Genomic DNA, 8,536 nt, shown 5'->3' with positions numbered 1-8,536 from the left:
GACACTCCTTTTATTGTTTTTACATTAGGAGGATTGGGATTATTCATCTAGTGGTAGTAGGTGTTTACCTTGTCAATCTGAGCTGGGAAACGCACAAAAAGACTCGAAGTATTTTTGCACTTCTCTGCACTTGAATTGCACTCTTCTGATACCTAGATAGCATAGACTACATTCTGACCTGCTGAATCTATCCTGTTATTGATACACTTAAGCACTAAACCAGCCGTCTTACATAAAGAAGGGCTCCCCCTGCACACTTGTGGCAGAAGAGTGTGGGGTTCCAGCCTTTTCTGAGCTGGAGCTTGCTGAAGGAAGGTTCATTGTGTGCTTTCCTAATGGTAGATTAGCTAAAAAGTGTTTAATTTCACCTGTATTTAAACCTAACATTTTTGTGGGTTTGCACTCAATTAACCAAAGCTGCTCTACGTTTGGTGTCTTTTGCCAGTGGTCTAGAGTGTTCCTGCCTTAATCCAATGCATCCAAGGCTATAAACAAGAAAATATGTATATTTTGTGATTTGTCTGCACTTTGTGAACTATATTTTATTGAACTACTGCATCATTTCTGTTATTTTTTACTGTTTGTGCCTACTTCATTCTCTGCACTTGATTTGCACTGTTCTGATACCTAGATAGCATAGACTAGATTCAAACCTGCTGATTCTAGCCTGTTATTGAAACACTTGAGCATTAAACCAGCCATCATACGTTAAGAAGGGCCTCCTGTGCACCATTATGGCAAAAGAGTGTGGATCCAGCCTTGCCTGAACTGGGGATTGCTGGGAGAAGGATCATTGTGTGCCTTCCTAATAGTAGATTAGCTTAAAAGTGTTTTAATTTTGCCTGTATTTAAGCCTAATGTTTCAGTATTGCAGTGCACCATGCAACAGGGGTTAGCTGAGCCCTGTAGAGATGCATATGCCTTGAAACTCAGTTTTTCTGTAAACATCCGTCAGTAGAACCCTCCCACTCTTCAGTACTACTCTATGGACACACTGCACAGTGTTGCCACACTTGTCATCCATAGCCTTCAGTAGAATAAACATCTTTGTTCGTCCTAGTGCAAAAACTGGTTAAATTAGCCACTCCCTTCCCTAATAACATGTATGGTAAAAACCTGCTATAATGGATAGGCAGTTTCCCATCATTTCACCAGCCAGCCTGACTTGACATGGACCTCCTGAGGCAGTGTAGTAATTGCCTCATGTATACTGACAACCACTTACTCCTAAAACAAACAAATACCCTACGTGAGAGATGTAATTACACTATGAAACTGGAATCAGTTGTCACACATAACAAATGGGACATCAAACAGGTTGTCAGGACACACACTTCACCTCTCAAACAAAATGAGGTCACGACACATAAACCCACATGCATGGAGGTACGCACTAGAAGCCTGCCAAAAGATCAGAGACCTCCCAAATGTAAACCACTTGCACACACTGCTATGCAAATAGAAACCACTATACATAATAACACATACAGCAGTGCCTCAGCAAATAAGCTCCTAAGACAAAACACCTCAAAACCTAATTTCTTGGTCACAGGTGACTCCATAGGGAGACACACAGATGTCTCTCACCAGGCTGGAAAAGGAGGTCACAGTCAACTGCCTGTCAGCTACCAGGATCCAGCAAGTCACACGTGCACTCAAGTCACTCAACAACAAGTACCATTATGACTCTGTCATAGTCCATGTTGGGGTGAATGACTTGAGACGTACCTCTCTGGACTATATAAGGAGAAACATGATTGAACTCTCAGACTGTGTCCCAGGCAGGTAGGACCCTAGCCCTAAGCAAAATTCTATCTTCACCCAGGATGATGCCACAATATAAGCAAAAAAATGATCTACTTCAACAATTGGCTTAGCTTGTGGTGTCAGTCCATAGGGATCCAGTATCTCTCAGCCTGAAAAGACATGGTTGACAGGCCACACTGCTTTCCTAAAGATGGTCTGCAACTGTCTACTCTAGGCTTTCAGATACTGGCAAAGGGCTTGCCTCCCCGATAGTGCCTTTTTAGGCAATGTCAAAACAACAACATTTCTGATGTAACAAAATCCACTCAAGACAATCTCGAGGTGCTGCAAAATGCAGTCACTCGAAGCACTCCGTAAAATGAAGAACATTGACATTTATGCTGTAAGAGACCTGGTTCAAGGCAGCAGAAAGCACCCCTGCACTACCAGGCTATAACTCATTCCACACCTTTCGGCCCCCAGAACTTGGACCGAAGCTCCAAAGGCGGTAGTGTTTCCATATTCATAAAGGATGCGCACACCTCCAGACTGGTAGCCCAATATGATGCATCTGAGATACTTCAGGTGCAGCTAACATTGGGTAAGACAGCGATTCAGGTCATAGCCTGCTATAGGTCCCCAACCATGTCCCAAGACTCACACTCCACATTCCTAAGCACCCTGGAGAATATTAAGGTCCAGCCTAACACTGTTATACTGGGCGACTTCAACCACCCCTCCATTAACTGGGAAAACTACTCTTGTACCAATACACTTGGCCAACGTTTCCTGGAATTCATTAATTCCAGTGCCCTGGACCAGCTCATTCTTACCCCCACTAGAGGTAGCAACATCCTTGACCTGGTCATTACTAACATGGGCGACCGTTGCTCTACAAATAGTCAACTCCTCCCTGGTTAGATCCGACCAAAAACTAATCACCTTGGAAATCCACACACCCCCCCCCCCAAAGGTAACCACCATGAACAACTTCTCCAAAGCTAACTTTGGGCTCCTAAAAACAGAAGTGGCTAACTTCACAGAACCCCATGCAAATGGCGATCAGTTGCATGACCACCAAATCATACACCAGTGCACTGTATGTATGAACACGTACACAAATGCATGGATCTCGCCATAACCAATGGAACCAAGACGCTCTCCTCCAAAAAAAAGAAGCCAATATGGTGGTCCCCTGCCATAAACAAACTCTTCAGTAGAAGGAGGAACTTGAGTAGGAATAAGGTGAAGTCCGAAGACTGGAAAAACTCCCTTATCAGCCTCAACAAAAAGCTGAGATCCCTCAGAAAATCCTCTAAAGCTAGCTATGAAAACAGAATTGCAGCAGATAGTAAAGACAACCACAAGGCCTTTTATAGTTATGTAAAGAATCTCCTTGTCAATACCCAGATTTGCTCTGATCTACTGCACAATGGTACCTCCTATACCGAGCCAACAGATATTGCCAATATACTGGCCGACAGATTCAGTGCCAACTTTACCGCTCCCCCCCCAAAGGGACCAGTCATAATACCAGTAGATTGCCAGGCACCCAGTATTACTGCTGCACAGGTTAAAACAGCACTGTCCAAGGCCAAGAATACAGCTTCTATGGGACCTGACAATATCCCTGGCTGTGTTCTACATGAACTACAGAGTGAACTGGCACCTCACCTATGTGCTCTGTTCAATCACAGCCTCACCTCAGGCTTTGTCCCTACCGAATGGAGCACTGCTACAGTCATCCCTCTCCACAAAGGAGGAGCTACTACAGACCCTGGGAACTATCGCCCCATTAGCCTGACGAGTCTGATATGCAAAGCTATGGAACAAATCATCATGGACCTAATAAACAAGGATATAGGGAATCTCCAAACTCTGGATCCTACACAGTTTGGTTTTGTGAAGGGTAGATCATGCCTGCTCAACTTGGTCAACTTCTTTGAGTCAGTCAGCTGTGGATGAAGGCAAGGTGGTTCATACATCCTACCTTGATCTGGCCAAGGCCTTTGACACTATTCCCCATTCAGGAATCATAGAAAAACTCACTAAGCTAGGCATCAACCCCTATATCACTAGTTGGGTTGCAAACTGGCTCGCAGGTAGAACCCACAGTGTGAAAGTAGCTGACTCCAAGTCAGACTGCCGACCAGTGACAAGTGGAGTCCCACAGGGTTCGTTCCTGAGTCCTCTCATGTTTGGCATCTACTTCTCAGAAGTCCAGGCCAACACGAAGTCCACTGAACACAGAAGACGTTATAAGATATCTGGGAACACAGGTTGACAGCAACCTCTCTTTTGACCACCACATTGTCACTGTGGTCAGAAAATCCTTCTGTGTGGCACATCTGATTACTAAGGGTTTTGCATCCAGGAAGAAAGAGGTCATTGTCATCCCTCTACTCTTCCCTCATTAGGCCAGTCATTGAGTACAATGCCCCATTTTGCATGTACCTCACTAAACACCTGCAACAACTGGAGAGGCCATAAAAGTACCTCACAAAGAGGATGCAAGGCCTTAAACATTTTTCCTACATGGACAGACTAAAAAAACTCCAACTATTCTTTGTCTCATATCGCCTACTTAGAGGCGATCCCTGCTTGACTAAAAAGCCATGTCTGACTCAGCTCTGTTAGAAATGCTGCATTTAAAGAAATCCCAATCCCTCCACACCACACGCATCAGCGACCTCAACCTCATTATCACAATCAACAGAACATGCTGGAGGGACAGGTTCATAACCCAGAGACTGCCCATGCTATGGAATAGACTTCCCTTACATGTCAAGCAGAGCACTTCACTGGCCCTCTTCAAGAGAAATCTTGACAAGTGGATGGGAAATAGAAAATTCACCCCAGGGATCACTCCAGTGGCTTTACTCGACAGAGGCACTGGGAACTAAGGTTGGGTGGCACAATGCCAGGGTAATCCTATGGGCTAGGCTTGTAAAGGCTCCAGGGCCATTAGCTTAGTACACACCTATGAACCTATAATAGTAAGAGTCTAAACATGAAACTGCACTGGCTGGAAGCACTCTTCACTTTGGAAGATGGTGACATCTGTGCAGTCACTGAGACATGTTTCAAGGCTATGGAGAGCACCCTGGCCATGTCTTCCACATGGTTAGACCTCAAAATGAGCATGAAAAAAACAAAGGTGGGGATGTATCCAAGGACACCTCAAGACTGGTCAAACAGTATGCCTCTGTCAAGCTACTCCATGCCCAATTAACTATAGGCAAAATACCCTACCACATCATTGCTAGCTATAAGTCCCACACCGTGAACCAAGAAAAGCACACCATCTGCCTGGTCTTATTGGAGTCACTCTCCATACAGCCCAACATCTTAGTCATGGGAGATTTCAACCATTCTTCATCAACTGGATGACATACTTGAATATGAACATGCTTGGCCAGAGGTTCATGGACTTTGTCAATTCAAATGCTCTAGAACAGACTGTGTCTACACCCCCACAAGGGGCTCAAATGTCCTAAACATAGTACTCACCAACATGGTGGGGTCACTATATTCCACACTGTGTAATGCCCTTCCTGTAAGTTTGGACCATACGTCAGTCTAGTTTGAAGTAACTATTGAAACTCTCACCACCAGAGGAGCAAAAAAAAAAAACTAAAAAACAAACGTTTTCAAAGCAAATTACAGCCAACTAAGTGATTGTATAAAAAGTGTTATACCACCCACAATCACAGACAACAATGGCTCCTATGTAGAGGTGTACACAAATGCCCTATATAAACACATAAGCAACTGTATAGACTTGGCTGTACCTGACAGGATTAAAACCAGCTCCTCCCGAAAGAACAATCCACCCTGGTGGACCTCGAGTATAAAAAGTTTACATAACAAAACGAAGAAACTAATGTCTAAGAACAAGAGGGAACTGACTCATCAGAGGAAGAATTCCCTCCACAGCTTGAACAAGCAAATCAGAAGTCTTGTAAAGTCCTCTAAAGCTAATTATGAAGCTAAATTAGCATCCCTTAGCATCCCTAGCCAAGGATAATCATAAGGCATTCTTTAACTACATCTGAAATCTAAAATGGAATGCTCATCTATGTGCTGAACTTGGTTGTAGGTGGTATCACTCATATTATCCAAAAACCAGTGGAAATCTGGAGAATAAATGTAAGACTGGTAAATCCACTCCTCCAATAGTAACACAAGACACCAATAAAAGCAGTCCCAAACTCTGGAAGAAGAAAATCCCAGAAGGCAATTCGTTGAGGTAAAATATTTTATTCCACATAGAAATGGCACAAAGATTTGGTGCTTTTGTCTCCCTACAGGGAACTTCATCAGAAATTGAGAGTTTGAGACGGCCTTTATTGGTGCCTTGTGTTACTGTTGGAGAAATGAAGTTACCACTCATACTATACCGGAGGAAATTGCTAACCTGCTAGCTGACAGATTTGGTGCAAACTTTATGCCCCCTGTCCCCACCAGCCATACCCTGAAGCATACATATGACACCAGTCCTCTGCCTGGTATCTCTAGATATCAGGTCATATCTGCATTCCCCAAGGCCAGAAACATGGCCTTAATGGGACTAGATACCATCCCAGGTTGCTTATTAAGCAATCTAAAATAGGACCTAGTGGATCCACTTAGCATTCTCTTTAACCCTAGCTTGAGAACTGGCTTTGTTCCAACAGAGTGGAGAACAGCAACAGTATTCCCCAGGCACAAAAGAGGGCCATCAACCAACCCCAGGAACACTAGCCCCATACGTCTAACCAGCCTCATCTGCAAGACCATGGAAAGAATCATCATTGACCTTATCAGCAAGGACATAGGCGACCTTCAAACTCTACAGTCAATCCAGTTTGGCTTTGTTAAAGGTAGATCATGCTTATTAAACCTAGTCAACTTCTTTGAGAAAGTCACTAAAGCCCTGGATGAAGGTAAGACTGTGCATGCTGCTTATCTTGACCTAGCCAAGGCTTTTGACACAACCCCCCACTCAGGTATCATTGAGAAACTCGCTCAGCTGGGGATTAACCCTTACATCACTAGATGGATGGCCAACTGGCTCACCGATAGAACATATGCTGTCAAAGTTGGTGACTGCACCACTTACTAGCAGACCCGTCACCACTGGCCAGGTTGGTGACTACACCTCTACCAGTAGAACCATCACCAGTTGCGTACCACAAGGAACTGTGCTGGGCCCTTTACTGTTTGGAATCTATTTCTCGGAAGTCCAGGCTAAAGTAGATGACCTTTGGCTTACCAAGTTTGCTAATGATTGCAAATTGAGTACAGTAATTCAGTCCCCCATGATGTTAGCATATTACAGGAGGGGTTAACACAGACAAATGTCTAATGCCAAAACCACTGTCTAAAACTAAACAAGTGCATTATTATTCCCTTTCACAAAGCAGAATTCTCTACACAGGGCCTCCAAACCATGATTTACATGACTAGACTGAAAGCACTGTCAATGTACTTTGTATTATATAGGCTGCTGAGAGGCAACTTGTGCCTGGCCTACATGGCAAGTCTCTAACCCTGCCTTAATGGATGTGCTGCACATCCACAAGTCAAATGGCACACAAGTCATTCTTTCTAGGGATCTTAACCTAGTCATTGACATTAACAGAACATGCTGGAGAGACAGATATATCTCCCAGAGATCGCCACACTCTGGAATAAACTTCCAATTCACATGAAGCAGAGCTCCTCACTGACCCTATTCAAGCACAACCTGGACAAATAGATGCAGGTTCACCCTGGGGAGGGTACCCATGTCCCTCATGGACAGGGGTAGTCAGTGGTTATCATAGAGTCGCTCTGCAAATTATGTCCATCTATCCAAGGACAATTGAGGCAACTAGGGATTAGCTAACAGCACTCCTCTAGTTTTTTCTAGTTGGTAGTATTAATCCAGTCCTTGGTGTGAGCTGAGTACATGGCTGCTAGTACAGGCCAAAATATACCATTAGAGAAAGGGTTTTATCTTCCCCTACCCTTTAAATTCTTTCAGTCTCAGGGTCCAAGTAGTCCGGTAAGTGCATCACATCCCACAAAACTTTCTTGATTGTTGAATGCTTCTGGAAAGTACTTTGATGTGAACATTCATTCTTTGTCCAGTTTGTTGTACTGCTGACTAAGTCCCATGTGACTCTTTGTTATAAACAATTTCATGCTGGTTTGCTCCCCTTCCATATGTGCAGTTAACATTACACACCACTCTACATTATCTTTCAGTACTTTCAACCTCTGCTGATGCTGTGTGGCCACTGCTTGGTAGGCCCCAATCCTTTCAAATAGGATGAGAAGCCTCTCATTGCAGGAAGTACCCTTGAATCTTTTAAGCAATTGTATACTTGCACCCTTTGATTTAGTTCACTCATGTCTGAAATTGTTCGTCTCTAAAGAACATGTATCATGGTGAATTAGACTAGTTTATTGTTTGCAGTGGCAGAACTCTGGAATTAGGTGGCCCTGTCAAAATGGGCTTTTGTTAATGTTATCATTTAATTGTTCTTTTTTGTGAGGGGGTTGCTGCTGAAGAGGTAGTTGTTCAGGTGCTCAGAAAAACAAGCTGTGTAGTGTGCATAGTTGGGGGAATGTACTCCTGGGAGTAGAGGTCTGCTTTCCATGAATTCATGTGCAGTTCCAAAAAGCTGGCAATGACCCTTTGTATTGTTCCTACTGTCATGAGATATATTTGTAATATCAGCTATGCTCAAGACAAAATGTATAAAGTAACACATTTCTTTCTAAATCTGAATCGGAGAAAGCATGATACATCTGAAAAGTTGTT

General features: G+C 43.7%; 1 protein-coding gene across 13 annotated transcripts in view; it reads left to right on the top strand.

The window, feature by feature from the left end:
- Positions 1–8,536, top strand: part of ARPP21 (cAMP regulated phosphoprotein 21) — a 1,402,215-nt gene that overhangs the window by 859,844 nt on the left and 533,835 nt on the right. The window lies entirely within an intron of this gene.

This window comes from Protopterus annectens, chromosome 3.part0 (genome assembly GCF_019279795.1).
Source record: "Protopterus annectens isolate FY-2018-M chromosome 3.part0, PAN1.0, whole genome shotgun sequence".
Taxonomy (NCBI): Eukaryota; Metazoa; Chordata; order Ceratodontiformes; family Protopteridae; genus Protopterus; species Protopterus annectens.
The sequence above is the reverse complement of the archived record's forward strand: the minus strand, read 5'-3'. Positions and strand labels throughout refer to the sequence as shown.